At 41.7% G+C, this 26,903-nt stretch overlaps 3 pseudogenes; all 3 read right to left on the reverse strand.

Annotated features, from left to right (window-relative positions):
• Nucleotides 1-7,955: 7,955 nt before the first annotated feature.
• Nucleotides 7,956-9,147, reverse strand: LOC105944120 (annotated as a pseudogene).
• Nucleotides 9,148-10,758: 1,611 nt separating this feature from the next.
• On the reverse strand, nt 10,759-10,876 carry LOC123455847 (annotated as a pseudogene).
• An 8,949-nt stretch (nt 10,877-19,825) lies between these two features.
• Nucleotides 19,826-26,903, reverse strand: part of LOC123455765 — a 43,470-nt pseudogene continuing 36,392 nt past the window's right edge.

Genomic DNA, 26,903 nt, shown 5'->3' on the forward strand with positions numbered 1-26,903 from the left:
TTTGTTTAACTGATAGTTTAATTATATATAGATTTCTTGGGTGAAAATGAGTATCCTCTAGCTTTTAAAACATCCTGTATTTCTCGGACTGCCTACTAAAGCTGAAGCTATCAAGTCAGTAAAATCGTGTCAGTAATTATCACAGTAGTAGCATATTAGTAAATCTTAACTGGAGAAAAGCTGAGGGTAGATCACCATTTAATAGATGCATACTGATTATGATGATAGGAACAGGAATTTTAGATTATTTTTTTAACTTGCTTAATTACCAAGAATATCTCCCTCATTTCCTCTATCTGTATGCTCAAATTCAGATTCCTGTAAACAGTCCTTCAAGTTCCTATGCACACCACACCTTCTTTTTTTAATATCTTATTTTTATTAATTTATTTGAGAGAGAGTTAGAGGCAGATAGAGAAATAGAGATAGAGACAATGGGTGCTCCAGGGCCTCCCGATGCTGCAAACAAATTCCATATGCATGTGCTACATTATGCACCTGGCTTATGTGGGTCCTGGGGAGCTGATCCTGTGTCCTTTGGCTTTACAGGAAAACACCTTAACTGCTAAGCCATCTCTCCAGCCCAATATCAGCATCATGCCTTGTTAGTTAGCATGTCCATTCCAGTTCAGTTCAAATAAGCCATTCTTCTTGCCCTCTCCTCAGTTTTCCTCTTCACCAGACATGAATTCTTTCCCTTGAAATATTCCATCTTAAAACAAACTCTATGACTGGAGGGATGGCTTGGCAGTTAAGGCATTTGCCTGAAAAGCCAAAGGACCCAGGTTCAATTCCCCAGGACCCACGTTAGTCAGATGCACAAGAGAGTACACATGTCTGCAGTTTTTTTGCACTGGCTGGATGCCCTGGTGTGCCCATTCTCTCTCTCTCCCTTTTTTTCTGTCAAATATATAAATAAATAAAAATAAAATATTAAAAAACAACTTAAAAAAAAAACAAACTCTACACATCTTTGAATCCTGTCCCAGAGCCCGCCTTCTTACCGGCTCACTCCACCTTTCCTCCATTCTCCTTGCAACTGGAGGTGTTATAAAGCTGAAAAATGAATTTCTGAAATCTTCTGGTAGCTATGATTTAAATATAATGCTGCCTAACAAGGTACCTCACGGGCAACTTGGAATTAAGTTGATTTGAAATTTAGAATCCAGTGGTTTATGATAGCATCAGAAGAAGAAAATTGGTAAGGCCAAAAAGTAGAAGGAAAGTTTCCTTTTCAGACCTGAAGCAGTCAGGCTGACTTCTTAGTTGAAACAGGATCTGCTTATTCCACCCATTTATCTTTCAACGTGCTTCCATTAACTTTCTCGTTGCTGGGGGCCTAACATCCAGCCAGAAGCAGCTTATGGGAGAAAAGGGTTTGTTTCAGGCTGACAGAATTCAGAAGCATGATCATCATTGGCTAACTTCCATAGACCCAGAGCGGAGAGATCCCACCAATGGGCAGCAAACATGAACAGCCAGAGCTCAAGCCTGCCTCTGTGTACTCCCAGTAGAGCTGGACTGAAGACCCGTCCCTAGTGACTCACCTCTAGTATGGTTCCACCTGCTAGCGACTTCAGCAGGAAGCTTAGCTTTAATCAGAAATCCCTGAGGCTATAGGATGGGGGAGACATACCTTCACATTCAAACCACAATGCAATACATGTTTGTTTAATAAATAATTAATGATTTCTAAGAAGCTGCTAGAGATTTCAAGGATGGAGTTCCTCATTAACCTTTCCTCTGGCTAAAACAAAAAAGAAAATAAAGAGGAAAAAGGAGAAAGAGAGAAAACCTTCCAGGAAGCTGATCTTGTCCTGGGGAGTTCAGAATCATCTATGGTGACAGTAAAAGAGGCAGGGATGGCAAAAGGATGTGATGGTTAATCAACCTGTGTTGCATTTGTTTGGTCTGCTTTGGAAGCAAGGATCTCTTCCCTATCTTACCTTCCCTCATTGTGGTAGTTCTAATGGATGTCTCCCAATAGATTCAGGAGTTTTGCTAAAGCTTCTGGTATTTCCAGCTACCTGTGGGGTATCACTGGGAGTGGATCTAAATTCCAACCTAAGATATGCCAGGTGCTGGGCATTCTGCCTGAGTTCTTAAAGTGTGCTTGCTTATGGTGTTGGTGGAGGCTTTTGGCTTTTTTCCCCCTCTCTGCTTGTTTGTGTAAAGGGGGACAACTTCTTCTGCCATTATGGAACTTCCCCTGGATCTGCAAGCTTCAAATAAATTTCCTTCCTTCCACAACTGTGCCTGGTTTGGAAGTTCATCCCAACAATGTTAGGCCGTCTCCTACATCCACTTTATGTGGTTTCCAGTATACTTCCCACTACATGTCATAAGAATGTCACTCTTTTAAAAAAAATTATTTATTTATGAGAGAGAGAGAGGCAGATAGAGAGAGAGAATGGGTGCGCCAGTGGCCTTTAGCCACTGCAAATGACCTCTAGATGCATGCACCACCCTGTGGATCTGGCTTATGTGGGTTGTAGGGAACTGAGCCTGGGTCTTCAGACTTTGCAGACAAGTGCCTTAACCACTAAGCCATCTCTCCAGCCCCAAGACTATCACTCCTTAACAATCTTTGTGTAGTTTTCCCAACCTGAACTCTATGAAGCCCCTTGTTATTCCCCAGAGAACTCATGCATATCTGCCCTTGTACTGCTTCTCATACATAGAGCAAGTGACAGGTCATGGACAGCAAGTTCACTAGTCAGGTAACTTAATCTAACAGTCTGTTCACCAACTGCCTTTTGGAAAATAGCAAAAATCTAAACCCTTATCTGTAAGAAGGAAACCAACATATGACAAAATATGTCAGTGATTCAACGCTACATACATTCTTTTAGTAAAATAGCTAATTTTTATTTATTACTAGAGAGAGAGAAAGGAGAGATAGAGAAGGAAGAAAACAGAAAGAGAAGGGCAGATAAAGAGAAAATGGATATGCCAGGGCCTCCAGCCACTGCAAACGAACTCCAAATGCATTTGCCTCCTTGTGCATCTGGCTTATGTGGGTCTTAGGGAATTGAATCAGGGTCCTTTGACTTTATAGGACAGTGCCTTAACTGCTAAGCCATCTCACCAGCCCAAAACAACATTCTTTTTTTTTTTTTTAATTTTTAAACAGGCTTAAAAGCATTACATGGTTTTTTTTTATTAATTTTTTATTTACTTTCATTTGAGACAAAGAAAGAGAGGGCGAGAGAGAGAGAACGGGCATGCCAGGGCCTCTAGCCACTGCAAGTGAACTCCTGACGCATGCATCACCTTGTGCATCTGGCATATGTGGGACCTGGAGAATCGAACCTGGGTCCTTAGGCTTCGCAGGCAAGCGCCTTAACCACTAACCCATTTCTCTAGCCCCCAAAACAACATTCTTGAAGTGACCATAGCTTAACATTGTTTTCACCAAGAACCACAGGGGATCAGAAAGGACATCCAAAAGCAAGAAAACCACAAGCAGAGGCCAAAGCTAAGTGACACTGAGACATCCAAGCACGATCTGGCATCTACCATGTAGCTGGTAGTATCAAGTACATTATCCACACCTTGAGAGGTATATGTCATCAACTCCATTTTGCAAAGGGCACCGTGAGTCATAAAAGTGCAGCAATTTGTCCAAGGTCACATAAGCAGTGAGATAGGATTTGGACCCACACACTTGATTTCAAATCCTGGCCTCGATTTCAGTCTTTCTCTGCACTTGTGCAGAATGCAGAGTACAAACGTTTGGGAGAACCATGACAGGGGCTGGGAGAGGCAAGGTGTGTTACTGCTTTTAGAAGGTGTTCCAAGGGAAAAGGTAAATGGCTGGGATTTGTTTGCCCTGACGGAAGGAGTATCTCGCGATTTGTGATCAACTCTTTGCTACAGGGCTAGAGATGGAAGTTAGAACACACAGCAATGTCCCAATAGCCAGGAAAAATGAAATGTCTTTCATAGGAAGGCTTTATCCTAGAGGACATTTTCTTTAGTCTGGAGAAATTTACAGAAGCTTGCAGAAACTCAGAGGTGAAGGCATCCATTCCACCCCCTATGATCACCCAGAACACCTCCACCATAATCAGTTTGGTAAAATGGCATTCCCTTTACGAAGCAGTTTGAAAGGCATTCTGGAACTCTCTAGCACTACATGACATGAGGCAAGCACCTCATTGAGATTTCTGTCATTTACTCATATATCCATTTACTTAGCACATTTTGAAACCCTATTAAGTACTCAGCTCTGTTTTGAGCCTTGTAACTCACGAAAGAAAAGAAATGAGTGACTCTACCTTGCCAAGCTTGCCATCTTAGAAAAACTCAGATAAGTTGTAGATTAATGCAGAGAAGGAATGATCATAAAGTGCCTTAAAAGTGATACAAATTGAGCCAGGCATGGTTGTGCACACCTTTAATCCCAGCACTCGGGAGGCAGAGGTAGGAGGATCACTGCGAGTTCAAGGCCACCCTGAGACTCCATAGTGAATTCCAGGTCAGCCTGGGCTAGAGTGAGACCCTACCTCGAAAAACCAAAAAAAAAAAAAAGTGATACAAATTAAGCTGAGCATGATGGTGTGTGCCTTTAATCCCAGCACTTGGGAGGCAGAAGTAGGAGGATCGCCATGAGTTCGAGGCCACCCTGAGACAACATAGTGAATTCCAGGTCAGCCTGAGCTACAGTGAGTCCCTACCTGGAAAAACCAAAAAAGTAACACAAGTTATATGAGTGCTAGTTTGTATTTATTTTAAAAATACATGAAATGATTAAAGCGATTAATTTTGTGATATGTATTTTAACACACACATACACATATGCACACAAAGTTGGTGGGAACATAAGTCTTGCATGGGACCAAAACAGAAACTTACAGCAGAGGTCACCCAGAATCTTTGTTGGTCCTAAAGCCTCTATGACACAATAGGTAACCCTCATTCGGATCTCCACCTCACATGGCTAGCATATTCAAATGCTCTTAAATAAGTTACCTGCTTAACACATATGTGTGCATTTTGTGTATAAAAGATTTTAACATTGGTCATTGCCAATGACCTTCAACTTTCTGACAATGTGATGAGGACCCTTCTCTGCACACATTTCCTTTGACTCCCCACCAATTTCTGTCCCTGCTACAATCAAATTATTGACTTCTAGACACTGAATCTGCTATGTGCCTCAGTAGTGCTTCCCAGTGAGACTACTTCACATTAAGAATACCCTACCTCACTACCTTGGAATTAAAATTCAGAACGGACCCCTCCGATTCATGTCTGCATCCCTTCGGGGAGACAACTGGGCTATATCTCACTGCAACTGCATGGAAGATAGCCTCGAAGTCCTTTCCACATATCGGAGGAGGCAGAAAGAAAGATGAGGAGATAGACTATTTCTCTAGGCTGAAGGCTACTGTGTGGGCCAATCTGAGTTGATTTTGCTGGCAGGGGAGTAGATGATATGAGTTGACACAGGGGAGGAATAGAAAGCATCCTTTCTCCTCATAGTAGTTGGGACAACATACGATATTTGTACACCACCGTGACAGATAAGGGATCCCAGAAGACCTTAGAGGGGAGAGGTGGAGAGCTCTTAGGATTTGGGAAACTAAACTGGGTAGGGCCTTCACCCTCTCCAGCACACTGGTCCCCTACTCTACTCTGTGGAATCACTCGGCCTCTCCCACTCTTTCCTTTCCTCCCAGTCCCAGAAATATTGGTGGGTTTCTTTAGTCATTTGTGTTTCTTTACATTATCAGGGCCAGAGGTATATCTCCTCTGACAGATAATAGCCTTCAGTTAAGACTAGCAAAAGCTATTTTGCTTGATGTATTAGCGCCCTATTTTAGAATAATCCTATTCCCTTGATTCTTTTAGTATTTACAATTTTTCTAAGTACCGATTATATTTTTCTAAGTCAAAGTGGGGTAAAATTAGTGCATTGTATCCTGTTGTTGCCACTCTCTGGAGTAGTCAGTCTTACATATTTGAACAATACCACCCCGGTGTAATTTTAAAAGGTAAGAGCTCAATTCTTTAAAAAAACACTTAGATGGGCAGTGTGAGCTCTCTCCAAGGATTCTCACATTAGTGGTGCTTTACATATACCACACAAAAGGAAAAATGCATTCTGCAGGGATCAGGGCTCATCCGAGCTGAGAGCCGGACCTGATGAATTGTGGCAAATGGGCCGGTGTCTGCCAGCTGCGTGCTGTTGGCCAAGTGATGTTTGAGACTCTCTTCCTTAATGGGCTTGTGGTTGGGGAAGCAATAGAGAGGCCTTGGACTGGGGGGAGACTATAAAACAGTAAGGCCCAATCCGAAATGGTAACCTTTACCAGAGTTCCTAGCTAATCCAAACTATGTGCTTGGGGTGCAGTTCCTGACAAACTCCAGCAGTTCTCATAGAATTTTAGGCCTCATTGCTTTAAGATATCTAAAACTTACGGGCGTTAGACAGGCTGTTTAGGGGTTGAGCATTTGCCTAACATGTATAAGGCTTTGGGTTCAGTTCCCAGCACTGGAAACAAGCAAGTAAAATGCCTGAGAGCTCATGGAATAAAGAGTTAGTGATATACAAGTCAGGCTTTCAGAATTGCCATAGTTTAGTAAAGAGAGGGAGGAACATGAACTGTGTTTAGAGGAATAGAGCAGAGGATAGAGATAGAGCTAACCCACAGGCCATCCAGTCTCTTCATTCTGAGACACTATGCCTTAAGAAACCTCTTAGCTGCAGCCCCTTGCTTGCCAGCCCCACTCTCATCATTTGGTTGATTTTTCATCCATGGGCCATCGTTTGGGTCCCATCTCCTTCTCAAAATCATTTTTAAAAAAAGTCACAGAGAACTATGTCATCCCAACCAGGAAAATATTTGGTCATATTAATTCCTATCTTTTTGCACGTTTGTGTGGCATGTGTGTGGATATGAGCGTGGGTGTATGCATGAATATTGCCTTGTGTGTCCATGTGTCTGCGTGTGCACAAATGTCCTCATGGAGGTCAGAGGTTTACCCTGGGTGTTTGACTCGACTGCTTCCCACTTTACCGTTTGAGACAGGTCTCTCGGTGAACCCAGAGATCACCACTTAAGCTACTGTTGCCAGCCAGCAAGTCCCAGGGATTCTCCTGTGTCTGTCGCCCAGCACTGGGATTACAGACGTGCATTGCCACACCTGGCGTTTGACATGGCTGCTGGAGAACTGAACTTGGGTTTGCAATGTTCGCACAGCAAGAGCCTTACCCACTGAGCCATCTCCCCAGCCCCTAAATATTCATATAGCAGGATCATTTTATCAGATTCTCTAATATACCTTCTAAGTCACATCCATCTCCTAGGCAACCACTGCAGTGAATTTTATTTGTATCCAGTTAACGAGTTTGGTTGCTTATTTTTGAGACAGGGTCCCATGTAGCACAGGATGGCCTAGAACACACTATGTAGCCGAGCATGACCTCACCTTCTCATCCTTCTGTCTCCATGTCCCCAGTGCTGGGAATACACCTGTCCACACATTCAGTGGAAAGTATGTTCATAACTTTAATAAAATGTATTCATGCCTATCACCAGGAAGACACACTCAAAATCTCACACAGCCACACCAGATTGAAATCCAGGCTCTCTTGGTGAGTTCTCTGTAGTATCTGCTATTCTTTTTTATTTTTAATTTTTTTTTTATTTGAGAGAGAGAGAATTAGCACATCAGGGCCTCAGCCACTGAAATTGAACTCCAGATCTTGTGCCATCTAGTGGGAATGTGTGACCTTGTGCTTGCCTCACCTTTGCGCATCTGGCTTGCATGGGATCTGGAGAGTGGAACATGGGTCCTCAGGCTTCTCAGGCAAGTGCCTTAACCGCCAAGCCATCTCTCCAGCCTGTGTTTGCTATTCTTAATACACTTTCTTTGAGACATCATGGGAAAATCTTGTAGATCCACGCCAATAAAGACATGATCAGAGTGAAGATTATCAGAAAACATTAATGGCTGTCTGCTAATGTTGCATCTGAGGTTCTGGGAGTGTGGCGGGCTACACAGCTAAAAGAAATGGATGACCAGTATTCCTCTCCTTCTTCTTTACCCTCTCCTCCAAAAGAATCCGCACCGACCTCCTCCTCATCCTTTTCTAAGGCCGCCATGTCCTCCAAGGCCTTAGAAAAAATTCTCCTTCCTCCATATCCTCACCCGCATACCAGTGCACAAAGGCATGCTTGGCATACATCAGATCATACTTGCTGTGCAGGTATGCCCAGGCCTCAGCAATGGTCATGGTATGCATACAGCTCACCAGTATATCTTAGCCAGGTACCATTGTGGGAGGTTAGTAATTAATACCAACCTTGAAGCCAGTGGGGCACCAGTCCACAAACTGGATGCTCTGCTTGGTCTTGATGGTAGCAATGGCAGCACTGACATCCTTGGAGACCATGTCACCGTGGGACAACAGGCAGAGAATTACCATGGCAACGGTCACATTTCACCGTGTGGTTAACTGGTTCAAAGCAGGCATTGGAAATGGCTGCTACAGAAAACTGTTCAGGATAGGCTTTCTTAGCAGAGATAATAGAGGTTTAGGAGGCCAGAGGCAAATGGATTTCCAGGTAAGGGCGCCAGGTTGGTCAGAAATTCTATCAGATCAACCTCCAGGGCTCCATCCAATCTGAGGGAAGCAGTGACGGGCAACACTACTTAGCTAACAAGGCAGTTCAGGTTAATGTAGGTGGGGAGCTCAATACTGAGGTTTCTACAATAGATTTCAGAGACAGCCTCGTTGTCTACAGTGAAGCCACAGTCAGCATGCTCCAGGGTGGTGTGAGTAGTGAGAACAGAATTGTAGGGCTCAGCTAGAGCAGTGAGAACCTGGAGGGGGTGCTGGTTAAATGGAGAAATCCAGACTGGGCTACTTGTCATAATCAAATAGACATTTGATTGGTAAGGAGGTGACACCTGAACCAGAGCCCATACCCCCTTCCATGCTGTGGAAAACCAAGAGGCCCCTAAGGTGTGTGCATTAGACAGTCAGTTTATGAATTCAGCCTAAGATGAGTTCAAAGATCTCCTTGCTAATTGTGTAGTTAGTGCCCACCCATGGGCATAGTTATTGGCAGCATCTTCCTTGCCTGTGATGAGCTGTTCTGGATGGAAGAGTTGGTGGTGGAAGGTATCAGTACAAATTTTTTTTTTTTTTTTTTTTTGGTTTTTCGAGGTAAGGTCTCACTCTAGCCCAGGCTGACCTGGAATTCATTGTTCTCCTTGTTTGTCGAAAACGAGTACATTTTTTTTAATCTTCATTTTCCCCTTTTCTTTCTTTTGGGTTCTGTTGAAAGTAGTCTCACTCTGTAGCCTACATTGGCCTGGAATTTGCAACATGACTTTGAACTTGGAATCCTCCTGCCATTACTTACCGAGTGCTGGGATTACAAGAGGGCACAACAGTCCCAGCTCTCTGTGGGACTATTTCAGGACTCTGTATTATGTCCTATTAACCTATTGTCTCCCCAACCCACCACAACTTCTACATTGTCTTATTAATGTAGCTTGATTGAAAGTCCTCAGTTGTCAGAGTTGATGTATTTATTATTCGGTTTCTCTTTTATATTTTTAATCAGACTTATGGTTTTTCCCACTGTGCATGTTTTCTTAGATTTATCCCTATCATGTATCATTTTTGGAGGTGCTAATATAAATGCTAATGTATCTTTAAATTCAAATTTCACTTGTTGGTTACTGGTTTATAGGAAAGCAATTGAAATGTGTATATTACCTTTGTATTTTACAGTCTTGCTGCTGAAATCCCTTATGAGTCCCAGGAATTTATTTTTCTTTTTTGTGAAGCACTGGAGATCCAAACTTAAGACTTCATGCACAATATTACTAATATTTTATTGCTAATAATAATTAGAGTTGATATCATTATATCCCTCTGTATTCTACAGTTCTCGTTACTTCTATTGCGCTGAAGTTTGCCTTTTATGAAATTGTTATAGCTATACTTACTTTCCTTGCTTAGTATTAGCATGATATAGTTTTCTCCATTCATTCATGTTTATCTATATGTGCTGCATTATATTTGAAATAGGTTTCTTATTGACAACATATAATTGGGTCTTAGGTCATTATTATTATCTACACTGACAACTTTTGCTTTTTAATTAGCATACTTAGGCCATTGGCATTACAGATAATTGTTGATATAAAAAATATCTGAGTTTCTGGTTTGTATTTGCTGCCTTTATTCTTTGCTCCTAATATTGGTCTTTCATACTTTTTCTGCCTTTTATGGTTTTAATAGGGCATTTAAAAATTTTTTTGTTTATTTTTATTTATTTATTTGAGAGCAACAGACAGAGCGAGAAAGAGGCAGAGAGAGACAGAAAGAGAGAATGGGCGACCCAGGGCCTCCGGCCACTGCAAACAAACTCCAGATGCGTGCACCCCCTTGTGCATCTGGCTAACGTGGGTCCTGGGGAATTGAGCCTTGAACTGGGGTCCTTAGGCTTCACAGGCAAGTGCTTAACCGCTAACCCATCTCTCCAGCCCTTAGTTGAGCATTTTATAGAGTCCCATTTATCTCTATTTTTAAGCTTATTAATCCTAGTTCCTTTTATACTTCCTTAGTAGTGACCCTATAGTTTTCAATATACATTTACAACTAACTAAAGTCCACTTTTTTAATTTAGAGAATACTTTATTAGTTTCTGTAACCAAACCCATGTAGATAAGACCTCATATGTTTAATACCATGCATTACCCCTGTACAAATGGAAAAGAAATTAAGTTTAAAGCCTACAGCAGCCGGTATGCCCAGGCGGTCTCCCATCCAAGTACTAACCAGGCCTGACCCTGCTTAGCTTCCAAGATCAGATGAGATAGGTGTGTTCAAGGTGGTATGGCCGTAGACTACAGCCTGACTTTATTTTATTTATTTATTTATTTTTTAATTTTTATTTATTTATTTATTTGAGAGCGACAGACACAGAGAGAAAGACAGAGGGAGAGAGAGAGAAGGGGCGCGCCAGGGCTTCCAGCCTCTGCAAACGAACTCCAGACGCGTGCGCCCCCTTGTGCATCTGGCTAACGTGGGACCTGGGGAACCGAGCCTTGAACCGGGGTCCTTAGGCTTCACAGGCAAGCGCTTAACCGCTAAGCCATCTCTCCAGCCCCAGCCTGACTTTAAATACCACTTTGCTTCCCTTGTGTCATTGCTGTCATTCATTTCATTTTACACACACACATACATAGCATGTTAGATTCATACATGTGTATAATTGAATATATCACTGTCATTTTGAGAAAATTATTTATTAGCTCAGTTATAAATAAAAAGAAAGGTTTTGCTTTTATTTTGACTTATTCTGCTTTTATGTGCTTCCTTTCTTCATGTTTCCTTTTTTTCTGAAAGCTTATTTTAATATTTTAACATTGCATTTAGCATGGCAGTTCAACTAGCAACACATGGATCTGACTACAAATGTACTTGGAAACAAATGTCCTGGGCAGGATACAGAATTCTGGGTTGGTGAGGGCTCCCCTTGGTTTTTCTCTATTTCACTCTGTTCTCTTCTAGAATGGTTTGTGAAAAGGTTGGATTTCACATTTATCCTAACTGATGCATATCCCTTGAAGTGGCTTCTCTCAAGATTTTGTCCATTTTCAATGTTCTAAAGTTTGAATTTGGCCAGGTATGGAGGCTCTTACCTGTAATCTCAGCATTGAGGAGGCTGAGACAAGAGGCAAGTTCAAAAGCAGCTTGAGTTGCAGACCAGCATGGGCTGCAAAGTGAGACTCATCTTAAAATAGAGAAGTAAGTAGGTAAATAAAAATCCTGACTTTGGCACACCACCTAAATACTAGTCTGAGTGTGACACGTCCACACGTAGTAAACACTGGTCTGGCTGAGACACGTCCATGTGAAGAAGAAAATCATTTTCCACTTTAAGAGCTTTATCCAGTTATACTTTTATTTTACTCATCATAAGTGTGCATTTATAAATTTATACACTTGTGCCATCATCACAACTTGGCTTTAGACTATTTCAACACCCTGGGACCCTCCTTCATGCCCTCTGGACATAGTTCCCACTCTTCTCAGCCCCTTCCAGCCCCAATCAACTTACTCTCTACCATTGACCTTGCCTAGACAAATTCTATGAACTGAATTTCATAATGTACAGTCATTTGCATCTGCGAAAACCAGTTTGTAAGCTACTCTACCTAAAGTCCAAGTTGCTAAACTTATCATATGTTTGAATTTATAAAAAATTTAAAAGAAATAAGGGCTGGGGAAATGGCTCAGTAGATAACATGTTCGCTGGGCAAATCTGAGTACCTGAGTTCATGTCCCCATAACACACACAGAACTGGATGCAGTAGACTAAGTACCTCTAATCCTAGCTTGAGTCAAGATGGGAGGTGGAGACAGGAGAATCTCCCTGAAGCTCATATGGAAAATGCTGCCACGAACAAAAAGCGATCTTGCCTCAGGCAAAACTGACACCAGCTGGCTTTTTACCTCCACATGAACGCTGTGGCACATATGTACTTGCATTCACAGACATGAACACATGTGCACACATAGACACACCAAAAAAAATTTTAAAGAAATAGCCTTTTTGAATAGATTAAAATATGAAAATATTCTTGAGACTATAATCACATATAATCATGTTGCATATTGTAAATTATATTTTTCTTAGAGCAAAGGTAGGGTTTCACTCTAGCTCAGGCTGACCTGGAATTCACTATGTAGTCTCAGGGTGACCTCGAACTCATGGCAATCCTCTGCCTCCGAGTACTGGGATTAAAGGCATGCACCACCACCCCTGGCCTCAGCAACACTTAATATTCAATATGAAATATTTAATTGCTCATGTGTATATTTGATCTTGTATACATTGCCTATAAGGATATGTTAGTGGGACTTTTTACTTTGAAGTCATTAATTATATTCATAAAGAATAAGTCTGGGGCTGTACAGATGGCTTAGCGGTTAAGGTGCTTGCCTGTAAAGCCAAAGGACTCAGGTTTGATTCTCCAGGTCCCACATAAGCCAGATGCACATGATGGCACTTGCTTCTGGAGTTCATTTGCAGTGGCTACAGACCCTGGTGTGCCCAATATCACTCTTTCTCTCCTCTCCTTCTCTCTGTCTCAAATAAATAAATAAAAATAAATCTTTTAAAAATGCCTTAACAAAATTTAAAAAAAAGAATAGGTCTGAAGTATGTCTTGACTATATCTTTGATGATACTTATAATGTTAGATATATTCTTGCTTAGGATTCTAAGAATACCTAAGAATAAGTAAATGTCAAGAATATTTCTTAAAACACATTTTCTGTGAATCAGTCATTTGTGGAATTAATCCTTCAGCAAATTGACTTTTGGAAAATTGGCTTTTGGCAAACTGGGCATTCATTGAATTGGCTGCTTGACAAACTGGTGTTTGGTGAATGCAGCCAACCTCATAATATGTCTTGATAGCTTTCAGAGCAAATCCTTTTTCTTTTTCTTTTTCAGTCTTATCTTGGTTTCCTACATACTTATAAATCTTAGAATCAGATTAAATATTGTGAATAAATACCACTCAAACTTTGGAATTCTATCAAATATTAAGTCTTCACTGTTAATAGGCTATTATCTGTGTCTAGAAATTGCTAATAATTTTATGTATTGGTGCTATCTGCAGCTAAATGCTTTGACTTAGAGTTTGATTTTTAGATTTTCTATGTAGATAATTATGAGGTCTACAAATAAAATGTTTTCTCTCTTTCTAAGCTTATTTTGTTCCTAATATTACCGCATTCTCTATGATCGCCTGTATAATACTGTTTAAGAAGAACAATAATGATTTATGTCTTGTTCATTTTTGGAGGTAGACTGAGTCTTGCTATGTAGATCAGGTTGGCCTGGAACTGACAAAACTTCTGCCTCATCCTCCCAAATGCTGGCAAGCCCAATAGACTGCCTCCCCTTTTCTTTTTCTTTTGTACTTTTAATTTTTTTTTGTTTGTTTTCATTTATTTATTTGAGAGTGACAGAGAGAGAAAGAGGAAGAGAGAGAGAGAGAGAGAGAGAGAGAGAAAGAGAATGGGAGCACCAGAGCTTCCAGCCACTGCAAACGAAGTCCAGACGCGTGCATCTGGCTAACATAGGTCCTGGGGAATCGAGCCTTGAACCTGTGTCCTTAGGTTTCGCAGGCAAGTGCTTAACCGCTAAGCCATCTCTCCAGCCCCCCTTTTCTTTTAATACAAGAGTGAGAGAGAAAGAATTGGTACAACAGGATCTCTAGCCACTGTAATTGAACTCCAGACACATGCGCCCCCTTGTGCACACGTGCAACCTTGCATGCTTGTCACCGTGTGTCTGGCTTATGTGGGATCTGGAGAGTTGAATGTGAGTCCTTTGGCTTCACAGGCAAGCGCCTTAACTGCTAAGCTACCTCTCCAGCACCCCCCTTTTTTTGAGGTAGGGTCTGGCTCTAGCCTAGGCTGACCTGGAATTCACTATGTATCCTCAGGATGGCCTTGAACTCATGATGATCTTCCTTCTTCTGCATCCCGTGTGCTGAGATTAAAGGTGTGTGCTTTGGGCTGGTGAGATGGCTTAGCGGTTAAGTGCTTGCCTGTGAAGCCTAAGGACCCCGGTTCGAGGCTCGGTTCCCCAGGTCCCACGTTAGCCAGATGCACAAGGGGGCGCACGCGTCTGGAGTTCGTTTGCAGAGGCTGGAAGCCCTGGCGCGCCCATTCTCTCTCTCTCCCTCTATCTGTCTTTCTCTCTGTGTCTGTCGCTCTCAAATAAATAAATAAATAATTTTTAAAAAATTTTAAAAAAAAAGTTGTGTGCTGCCATACCATCTCGCTGTGACTTTTTGTTTTCGTGTAATGCTGGAGATTGAACTCAGGGCCTTACACATGCTAAACAAGTATTCCTCCATTGAACTACATTTCTTGCCTTCATTGCTTATTCTTGACTTTAAAACGTCCTGCTGATACTTGAACATCAGATAAGATATCATTGTAATATTTTTAGATGATATTGCTTATGAGATTTCTAGTTAATAAGTATGTCAGTGTAGTATTTATCACATATGCTTTGCATATACCTGGATGATGCTGTTTTGTTTGTTTTTTTTTTTAATTTCCCTCCTTTAATCTAGTGAGTGATTAATTGCACTGCTATATCTTTTTTTTTGGTTTTTTTTTTTTTTTGTTTTGTTTTTTGAAGTAGGGTCTCACTCTAGCTCAGGCTGACCTGGAATTCACTATGTAGTTTCAGGGTGGTCTTGAACTCATGGCAATCCTCTTACCTCTCCTCCTGAGTGCTTGGATTAAAGGCATGTGCCATCACGCCTGGATGCAATGCTATATCTTATTCTCGTGAGTGATACCTTCATGCATATCCTTCTCACACAATATGTTTCTGGTTTTAAGCAATTCTTTTTTAAATTTTTTTTTTTAACTGGGCTAGAGAGATGGCTTAGTGGTTAAGGTGCTTGCCTGCAAAGCCAAAGGACCTGGGTTAGATTCTCCAGGACCCACATAAACCAGATGCACAAGGTGGTACATGCATCTGTAATTCATTTGTAGTGGCTGGAGGCCCTGGCATGCCCATTCTCTCTCTCTCTCTCCTTCAAATAAATAAATTTTAAAAAGTGTTAAAAAAGATTAATAGAAGAATATTTTTAAAATATGCTTTATTTACTTGCATGGTGGGAAGAACTGGTGCCCTAGGGTCCCTTTTCACTGCAAACAAACTCCAGACACGTGTACCACATTGTGCATCTGGCTCTATGTGGGCACTAGGGAATCAAGCATGGACACACAGACTTTGCAAACTGTGCCTTTAACTGCTAAGCCATCTCCACAGCCTGTTTTAACCAATTCTGAATTTCATTTGAGTTAGTATTTTATTTTACATCCATGTTCACAAGTAACACCATCATATGATTTTCTATTTTTCCTCTACCATTTGTACCAGATTTATTACCAAGGTTAAACTAACTTTATACAATAATTTTCCATTCTCTGGTAGTTTACTTAGAAGATGTTCTTAATCAGTATTAATTTCCTTTATTTGAAAATGATTTTATATCCCTTAAATGATCAATTTTCCTTGAGTTAGTTTTGATGATTTTCCATTTATCTAAGTTTTCAATTTTAATGGCATAAAGTTATATACAAATTACTTAATGACTTGTAAATTTCTTTTGCATTTATAATATGTTCCCCTTTGCCACTAAATACTATTATTTGTATATTCTGTTTTCCATTTGACCAGTTAATCTGATAGAAGTAACTAAAACTTCCTCAAAGTCTGTATCTTTTATATTTTATTTTTATTTATTAGAGAGCGAGGAAGAGAGAATGGGCATGGCAGTGCCTCTAGCCACTGCAAATGACCTCCAGATGCATGAGCCACTATGTGCATCTGGCTTATGTGGGATCTGGGTAATTGAACCTGGGTCCTTAGGCTTCTCAGGCAAGTGCCTTAACTGCTAAGCCATCTCTGCAGCCATCAAATTTTGTATTTTTTAAAATTTATTTGAGAGAGAGAGAGAGAGAGAGAGAGAGAGAGAGAGAGAGAGGCAGATAGAGAATGGGCACGTCAGGGCCTCCAGCCACTGCAAACACAAACTCCAGACACATGTGCCACCTTGTACATCTGGCATTACATAGGTACTGTGGAATCGAACTCAGATCCTTAGGCTTTGCAGGCTAGTGCCTTAATCACTGAACCATCTCTCCAGCTCCTAAATTATGTATTTTTAAAATGACTGTTGGGTTTTAATTTCATATATTTTTGAGGTGAATGTCAATTAACTTATCCACTTCAATAAAAATTATTCAAGCTGAGCATCTCAAATCCACAAATATAAATTATTAGGTACATCAAATCATCTCTAAACCTTTTAAAATGCCAACATGATGTGGAAAGTTCAAACCTGACTTTGGTAGGTCACAGAGAAAGAATATGTGCCCTGGAAATACTCCATCAGTAACCTCCAGCCTGTAAGGTCCATAAGAAACAATGAATTTCACTTTTAGACTTAGGTTCTATCTCTGAGATATCTCATTACACATATGTTAACATTCCAGGATCTGAAAAAAAAAAAATTGAAGTCTGAAACACTTCTGGTCCCAAGCATTTCAGATAAGGGGTGTGAGCCATATTTATTTGAGAACTGGCCTTTCTATTATGCAATATTATGCCTCTTATTTGTGTTTCCTGAGTTCAATTATAATTTGTCTGATGTGGTTATCTTGAGTAATATTTGTTCAATATACTTTTTGACACACACTTGGTTTCAATATATCTATAATTTTGGTTTGGGTTCTATTTTTTTAAAAAAATATTTTATTTATTTATTTGTTTGAGAGAGAGAATGCACCAGGGCCTCCAGCCACTGTAAAGAAACTCCAGATGCATGCTTCCCCTTGTGCATCTGGCTTACGTGGGTCCTGGAAAATTGAACTGGGATCCTTTGGCTTTGCAGGCAAACACCTTAACTGATAAGCCATCTCTCCAGCCCTTGGGTTCTATTTTGAGTCAGTGCATATGTAGATTTTACAAGTCTAATGTGACAGCTGTAGTTTTTTTTTTTTTTAAGTTGAGTTGACCATTTATCATGATTATTATTGTTCAGCTGTTTTGTCATGTTATTGTATTTAAAAAATATTATTTATTTATTAGAAGGAGAGAGAGAGAGAGAGAAAGAAGGAAGGAAAGAAAGAAAGAAAGAAAGAAAGAAAGAAAGAAAGAAAGAAAGAAGGAAAGAAAGAAAGAGAAAGGGGGGGGGGGAGAGAATGGACATGTCAGGATCTCTAGCCACTGCAAGCAACCTCCAGATATATGTACCAGCATGTGCATCTGGCTTATGTGGGTACTAGGGAATAGAACCTGGGTCCTTAGACTTTGCAGACAAATGCCTTAACCCCTAAGCCATCACTCCAGCCCATTGTTCTTCTATTTTTATTTAAATGGTGTGTGGGGGGGCTGAGTGGGTATGCATGTACATGGTCCTCACTTTCTACCTTGTTTGAAGCAGTACCTCTTCTTTACTTTTCTTTCTTACTTTTTTTTTTTTTTACTGACAACTTCCATAATTGTAAACAATATCCCATGGTGATCCCCCCCACCCACATACACTTTACCCTTTGAAATTCCATTCTTCATCATATCCCCTCCCCATCTCAATCAGTCTCTCTTTTATTTTGATGTCATGATCTTTTCCTCCTCTTACAATGGTCTGGTGTAGGTAGTGTCAGGCACTGTGAGGCCATGGATATCCAGGCCATTTTGTGTCTGGGGGGAGCACGTTGTAAGGAGTCCTACCCTTCCTTTGGCTCTTACATTCTTTCCTCCACCTCTTCTGCAATGGACCCTGAGGCTTGGAAGGTGTGATAGAGATATTTCAGTGCCAAGCACTCCTCTGTCACTTCTTCTCAGCACCCTGGTGCCTTCTGAGTCATCCCAAGGTCACTGACATCTGAAAAGAGAAGCTTCTCTAACGAAAAGTGAGAGCAGCATTAACGTATGGGTATGAACGTTGAGAGAAGTGCTTACTGGGCAGTTTGGTGAACATAGTATATACATTTAGCCAGACAGCAGAAAATGACTGCCCCTGTTGTAGGTTTTCAGTATCAGGGATGTATCCTTTCCCATGGAGCGGGCCTCCAGTCCAATTGGAGGGCAGTTGAGGGGTTGGGGACTTAGCTCAGTGGATGAGTCTAGCAAGCGCAAGGCCCCGGGTTCAGTCCTCAGCACTGAAAATTAAAAGACAAACATCGCAAAAAGACCCCTCCCCCGCAGAAAAAAACAAAGGAACTAGAGGGCAGTTGGTTTTCCCCATAACAGATGTGGCACTATTGCACCCATTGGCTCATTTGGCCTTCCTTAACCACTAAGCCGTCTCTCCAGCCTAATGTTCTTTTGTTTTTATTTAAACAGTGTGGGTGGGGAGGGAGGGTTATGTGGGTTTGCATGTATATGGTCCTTACTTTCCACCTTGTTTGAAGCAGTGTCTCTTGTTAGCACCTGAAGATGGCTTTACGTGGGTTCTGAAATCTGAATGCATTTTCTCCCGCGTGTGTGGCAAGTGCTTTACCCACTGAGCCATTTTCCCAGCCCTGTGATGTTGTAAATAAATGCCCAGAGGCTGAATTGCTACTTTCTACCATACCTGCCCCACCATGAGGAGCTGAGAGCCTCTTAAACTGTGAGCCAAAATAATCCTTCCTCCCTTCAGTTCCTCTATCCAGTATTTTGTCATGATGACGCAAAAGTATCTACTGCGGTTAATACATAACTACAAAGGCTACACCTGTGTGCAGGGAATCGGAGGCCCCAGTACTCCAGATCCTCCTGTCTTCTCCTCACCCAGCATCCACTTACAGAAGGGACCACTATCTTCATGCTGGTGATTTTATTTTTTTATTTTATTTATTTATTTTTGGTTTTCTGAGGTAGGGTCTCAACTCTAGCCCAGGCTGACCTGAAATTCACTAAGGAGTCTCAGGGTGGCCCCGAACTCACGGTGATCCTCCTACCTCTGCCTCCCGAGCTCTGGGATTAAAGGCGTGCGCCGCCACACCTGGCATGTTTGTATTTTTATTTTCTTGATTTTTCTCTATAGTTTTGCCTCATCTGACTGTATCTCCAAATGGTAAAGTTTGGTTTCGCCTGTTTTGAAACTTTATAGTAATGGCATCATGCTGTATATATTTTGTGTCCTTTAAAATTTTTTAATCAATGTTATATTTTAAAAGGTTCACGCATGTCTTTGAATGTAGTACTCTGCTATTGTTATTATTTAAAGTGAGTTTACTGGGTCACGTACATAAGAGATACATTTATGCCACTGTGGCTGTGGATGGCTTGTAAGTCCAGTGGATAGGAGAGGATTGGCTTGGTGTTCTAGCAATGAGCCAATCCATGAATTCATCTCTCTGAGAATCAGACAGAATTTAGCATCCTTATCTTCCATGTTCCTCTCAAGATGCTTGTGAACAGCAAATACTTTCTCAATTCAATGGTGGAAGATCAGAAGCAAGTCCTTTGGACTTAAGGATTCTCAATTGCATTGCCTGTCACAAAACATACTTGTGCAAAACCATGTGGAGTCCCCCAGGATCACAGCTATTTGTGAGGGAGTAAGGTCTGTCTTGGCCAGCTTGTAAATCTACTGCTTCTCGGACCTAAAATGAACCCAACATGGATCAGGGAAATTAGTGGAAGAGGTTGGGGGGCGGGGAGGCAGAAAGAATGTTAGAGCCACACGTTGGGTCATTCTGCACAGAGTCATTGCCTCTTACCCATAAGTGATGGTTAGTCCCACAATGCATGACCCATATTCCCCAATGAGGAACGTCCCAGCAGAAGGAGGGAAGACAGGGAGGAGGCTAATGATGGTACCAACGTTACTGTGTACATAAGTAATAAAAAAAAAAAAAATCTGCTGCTTCATGTTGTCAGATGTCAACTTCAGCCAGGTGGAGGCAGTACAGGGATAGGGCAGAGTCCACTGGGATAGGCTCTTCCCAGAAGCAGGTATGCATTGATGATATTGACAGTCTGGCAGCTAAGAACCACAGGTGGGTTCCTCCCAGCCCCTGCCCACTGATCTTTTTTTTTATTATTTATTTTTTTTATTTTTTAGTTTTATTTATTTATTTGAGAGCAACAGACAGAGAGAGAAAGAGGCAGAGAGATTGAGAGAGAGAGAGAGCAGAATGGGCATGCCAGGGCTTCTAGCCACTGCAAACGAACTCCAGATGCATGCGCCCCCTTGTGCATCTGGCTAACGTGGGTCCTGGGGAATCGAGCCTCGAACCGGGGTCCTTAGGCTTCACAGGCAAGCGCTTAACCGCTAAGCCATCTCTCCAGCCCTGACCACCAGATCTTGAGGATTGTTCCATAGCACTGCCTAGAAGAACAATAATGGTTTCAACCAGTGTTGTAGTCAGGACCATTTCGGTTGTTTCCCGTTTTGCTATTACAAACAGGCTTCCAAACAGTACCTTGTGTGTGCTTCTAGAGTTAAGTCTACTCACACGCTAGCACCAGTCTGCTTTCTTGTTGTAGCTTTGTAATATGTTTTAACAGCTTGGCCTGTCTAGTTCTCCCTCATCGGTTTTATAGATTTTTTCTTGATACTCTTGCTTGTTCATTTTTTTCATTCCTGTGAAATTTAGTGTCAGTTTGTCCGATAATCCTCCCTATAGCAAAACCATTTATTTTATTGGGATATATAGATTATTTTAGGGAATATTTTTTTCTTAACTGGGAACAATCGTTTTGTTTACTGGTTGCATCCGTTGTGTTGAACAGTTTATCTGGGAATTTTTTTTTTTTAATTTTTTTTGTTCATTTTTTATTTATTTGAGAGCAACAGACATAGAGAGAAAGACAGATAGAGGGAGAGAGAGAGAATGGGCACGCCAGGGCTTCCAGCCTCTGCAAACGAACTCCAGACGCGTGCGCCCCCTTGTGCATCTGGCTAACGTGGGACCTGGGGAACCGAGCCTCGAACCGGGGTCCTTAGGCTTCACAGGCAAGCGCTTAACCGCTAAGCCATCTCTCCAGCCCTATCTGGGAATTTTTTTTTTTTTAATTTTTATTAACATTTTTCATAATTATAAAATATATCCCATGGTAATTCCCTCCCTCCCCACCCCCACACTTTCCCGTTTGAAATTCCATTCTCCATCATATTACCTCCCCATTACAATCATTGTAATTACATATATACAATATCAACCTATTAAGTATCCTCCTCCCTTCCTTTCTCCACCCTTTATGTCTCCTTTTCAACTTACTGGCCTCTGCTACTAAGTATTTTCATTCTCACGCAGAAGCCCAGTCATCTGTAGCTAGGATCCACATATGAGAGAGAACATGTGGCACTTGGCTTTCTGGGTCTGGGTTACCTGACTTAGTATAATACTTTCCAGGTCCATCCATTTTTCTGCAAATTTCATAACTTCATTTTTCTTTACCGCTGAGTAGAACTCCATTGTATAAATGTACCACATCTTCATTATCCACTCATCTGTTGAGGGACATCTAGGCTGGTTCCATTTCCCAGCTATTATAAATTGAGCAGCAATAAATATGGTTGAGCATGTACTTCTAAGGAAATGAGATGAGTCCTTTGGATATATGCCTAGGAGCGCTATAGCTGGGTCATATGGTAAATCAATCTCTAGCTGTTTTAGGAACCTCCACACTGTTTTCCACAATGGCTGGACCAGATTGCATTCCCACCAGCAGTGAAGAAGGGTTCCTTTTTTTCCACATCCCCGCCAACATTTATGATCATTTGTTTTCATGATGGTGGCCAATCTGACAGGAGTGAGATGGAATCTCAATGTAGTTTTAATCTGCATTTCCCTGATGACTAGTGACGTAGAACATTTTTTTAGATGCTTATATGCCATTCGTATTTCTTCCTTTGAGAACTCTCTATTTAGCTCCATAGCCCATTTTTTGATTGGCTTGTTTGATTCCTTATTATTTAACTTTTTGAGTTCTTTGTATATCCTAGATATTAATCCTCTATCAGATATATAGCTGGCGAAGATTTTTTCCCATTCTGTAGGTTGCCTCTTTGTTTTTTTCACTGTGTCCTTTGCGGTGCAAAATCTTTGTAATTTCATTAGGTCCCCTATCTGGGAATTATTAATAACCAGTCAAAACAGGGAACTCTGAGATGTTTCTGATTTTAATGAAACTGTCTCTATTGTTCTATCTAAGCACTTGAAGTTTGGGTCCAGTAAGATGAGGAGCACAGGGGGAAAGATGGAGACAAGCCCATGACCCTCACTAAAGGATGGTAGCTTGTGCTATCAGTTAGGCTGGCTTGTGAACATGCCTTTACTTTGCTTACCTGCCCATTTTGTTCCTTCCCTCACCCCCCATGCAAGGTGACAGAGAAGCCTGTGAGACTTGGAGACCAGCGACGATAGTTTAAATGGCCCCCCCAAGACTCATGTTAAATTAAATTGCCACTGTGATGGTATTATAAAGGAGTGGGATCCTTAAGAGGTTTGGTAAGTCCAGAAGCTCTGTCTTCATGAATAGATTAATGTGATTGTCTTGGGAGAGGCATGGTTATCACAGGAGTAGCTTTATTATGGATGTGAGCTCTCTTAAAAAAAACAAAACTCAGTGTGGTGGCACAGTCATGTGATTCCAGCACTAGGGAGGTGGGGGTAGAAATATCAGAAGTTCAAGGCCAGCCTAGGCTACATGAGACCCTGTCTCAAAAAATTTAAATAAACCGGGCGTGGTGGCGCACGCCTTTAATCCCAGCACTCGGGAGGCAGAGGTAGGAGGATCGCCATGAGTTTGAGACTACATAGTGATTCCAGGTCAGCCTGGGCTAGAGCGAGACACTACCTTGAAAAACAAAACAAAACAAAATTTTAATTTATACATACATATACACATACATGCAAGCTATGTTTATACATACAAGCTGTCTGTCTTGTGAGTTATTTTGCCATATGATGAATTTCATCACGTCATGTGCCCCCTCATTCTTGAACTTTCCAAAGGAGTTAAATAAACCACTATTCTTGTTCACTTACTTCATCTCTGGATTCCATTATAACAGCAGGAATAGACCAAGACAGCGGGCAAGAGAAACAGTGGACAGGAGCTCCCAGAGGATCCTGTGACTTCCTCTTACTGATGTGCAGACAGTCACGGCTCTGGAGGGAGATGTTAGCTAACCAGCGTTCACTGCTCTGCCCTCTTTTCCCATCTGGGAGGCTAATGAGGAAGCGGCTTTGCTAAAAGAAAGTAGGAAGAATGACAGAAAAAGGAACACTTTCTTATTATTCCTCATAGTGCAGCGTAAGTTTGGAATACTTTTGTTTCCTCACCATGAATAACATACCAACCTATTTATATTTATCACCACCTCTCTTATATTACAGAGCTCTCTCCTCCTCTTGCTAGCCTTCACGGGAACACCCGACTAACACTCTTTTCTCTGTTAACCTTTCCTTGCAGGATAGTTTATTTTCGAGAGGAAACATTTGATAAAGCTGAGAGTAATTTTAAATACATGATTTGCCATGTTAACACTTGTCACTTATCATATGCACTTCGGTCCGACCTCCCTGCCTGTCTGTTAACCTCCTAAGGCGTTGTTAAAGCAAGCCATTTGCAGCTGCCCTGTGAAAACTCTGAATTTAAATTGCTTTTCCTTCCTTCCCCAAATTTCCTATAACTATAAATAAATTTAATTACCATTCCAAGAACTGTAAGCAAATCTTCTATTACATTTTTAATCTTTTATCTCCTTCTTGTCCCTCCACCATATATACATTTATCAGAAAGCTGTTCTGTGGTTAGTGGCTCTTGCTCCCTCTCTCTTCCCTCCCACAAGCAAAACCCGAGTCTGCTTCCCTTCTGTCCAGCTGGGGTGCCGGAGGGCAACAGTCACTCTGGGCCTTAGCCTGTAGATAGGAACATTTTTGTCAAGTAGATGGCGAGGAATTGGTCTCCAAAACTGCTTTTGCACGCCTCCTGCCACTGGCAGCTACATGGGGCTCACCCAAAGAGATGTCTTCACCACACCCCAAATGCACATTTCCGTGCGCTGTGAGGTTGGGTCTAGATCTCACCTTGAAAAGGCACACTTGGAAGGCAGGCTCTTTTGTTTTTATTTTGCTTTGTTTTCTCGAGACAGACATTCACTCCCAGTGTCTCTGACTCCTATCTTCAACCTTCTCACACTATCTTTCACCCTGGCCTCCTCAGTCAGTCACGAAGCAGCTCTGTAGGGACAGAGGTGGGCTTTAAAGCAGGGATTGGCTGGAGTCCCTTCCAGAACAGCTGGGGGACAAAGCAAATGGGTCTGGCTGTTAGCTTCTCCCTTTCGCTTAAAATTTCCAGACAGAAGCCGGGCATGATGGCGCACGCCTTTAATCCCAGCACTCCGGGGGCAGATGTAGGAAGACTGCTCTGAGTTCGAGGTCACCCAAGACTACATAGTGAATTCCAGGTCAGCCTGGGCCACAGCGAGACTGTTTGGTTGGAAAACCGAAACAACAACAACAACAACAAATTCCCAGACAGTAAGTCAGAGACCCGGATTCCATCTGATTCCTCTAAGGTTCCTTACTAGTCAAAAGTCAGAATCAGGGCTGGAGAGATGGCTTAGTGGTTAAGCGCTTGCCTGTGAAGCCTAAGGACCCCGGTTCGAGGCTCCATTCCCCAGGACCCACGTTAGCCAGATGCACAAGGGGGCGCATGCGTCTGGAGTTCGTTTGCAGAGGCTGGATGCCGTGGCGCGCCCATTCTCACTCTCTCTCTATTTGTCTCTTTCTCTCTCTGTCACTCTCATATAAATAAATAAAAATGAACAACAAAAAAAAAATTCAGAATCAGAAAATGGAATGGTGGCTGCCGGTAGTTGGGAGAAGGGAGCTGTTTAGTGGGAACAGGGTTACAGTTTTGGGGCGTTAAAGTCCTAAAGGTACAACAATGTGGATGTTTTTAATGCCCCCAAATGCACATTACATTTAAAATGATTTTTTTTTTAATCACAATGTTTAAAATGACACATGTAAAAATGCAGGAGTTGTGCCACATGCCACACAGGGTCCAGAGGTCACCCACAGTTTCTGGGATCACATCACGGTCACCCCAGATCACTGCGTCTTTCTGTTAGGCCATCACTGCATGTGTAACCTGCTCTATTCATGGCCACAGGGTGGTTGCACCAGTTATAGACACGCACTCCAGTGTGACATGAGAAACAAGAGTGGCGTACTGTGAATTGGATGTCCTCTCCCCAGTTCATATGTTGGAATTTAATGGCCAAGGGAATGACACCGGAAGATGGGGTCTTATGTAAGTAATGAAGCCATGAGGGTGTAGAGCCATCACGGGCGAGATGAATGTGTTTATGAAGGAGGCATGGGGAATCCCTTAGGCCCCTCCACCAAATAAGGACTCATAGAGGTATCACACATGCAGACTAGGCTCTGGACCTCCTGGCACCTTGATCTGGGACTTTATAGCATCCGGAACAGTAAATAATAAATTTGTGTAACTTATCAACTACCCAGTGTAAGGTATGGTGTTAAAGTAGCTTACGCTGACAGACCTAAGTTTCCTTAGGAGAGAGCAAACGATTTCCAGAAGGTTCCCTGTATATCTACCCATGTCTCATTGAGCATCTCCCTTGTCACCTGCTCATAGCTATGGAAACAATAATGATTAGTTTGGACCAGTCAAGACTTTCCCTTATGGAGGAACATAGAACTGCTCCCTTTGAATTTAAGGCTACTTGAAGTAGGGTATTCCTCTAAACAAAAAAATCCTCTCTGGGGCTAGAGAGATGGCTTAGCAGTTAAGCGCTTTCCTGTGATGCCTGAGGACCCCGGTTCGAGGCTCGATTCCCTAGGATCCACGTTAGCCAGATGCACAAGGGGGCACATGCGTCTGGAGTTCGTTTGCAGTGGCTGGAAGCCCTGGAGTGCCCGTTCTCTCCCTCTCTCCTCTCTCTCCTCTCTCTCTCCTCCTCTCTGTCACTCTCAAATAATTAAATAAAAATAAACAATTTTTTAAAAATCCTCTCTGTTAGGGAAGTGAGGGTGGTAGAGAGGATGCTGAAAAGACACCTAATTGTGTCAGCTATGGATTTATAAAAGAATACTTAGCAAGGTCATCTATAACATACCACGTCATGGTATACTAACTAAAACTCAATTCATGTCAGGCTGTCTAAAGTTTCTTCTAAAACGTATTACCGTGTGGTCTCTTCTATAACTCAGTTTGGCACAATCATCTGTTCATAGTGGCTTAAAAATACAAAAGTACTTGGGGCTACCACTGCCATTTTGATAACACCTCAGTGAGTTGTTTTTTTTTTTTTAAATTATTTATTTATTTATTTGAGAGCGACAGACACAG

Source organism: Jaculus jaculus, chromosome 18, assembly GCF_020740685.1.
Source record: "Jaculus jaculus isolate mJacJac1 chromosome 18, mJacJac1.mat.Y.cur, whole genome shotgun sequence".
Classification (NCBI taxonomy): Eukaryota; Metazoa; Chordata; class Mammalia; order Rodentia; family Dipodidae; genus Jaculus; species Jaculus jaculus.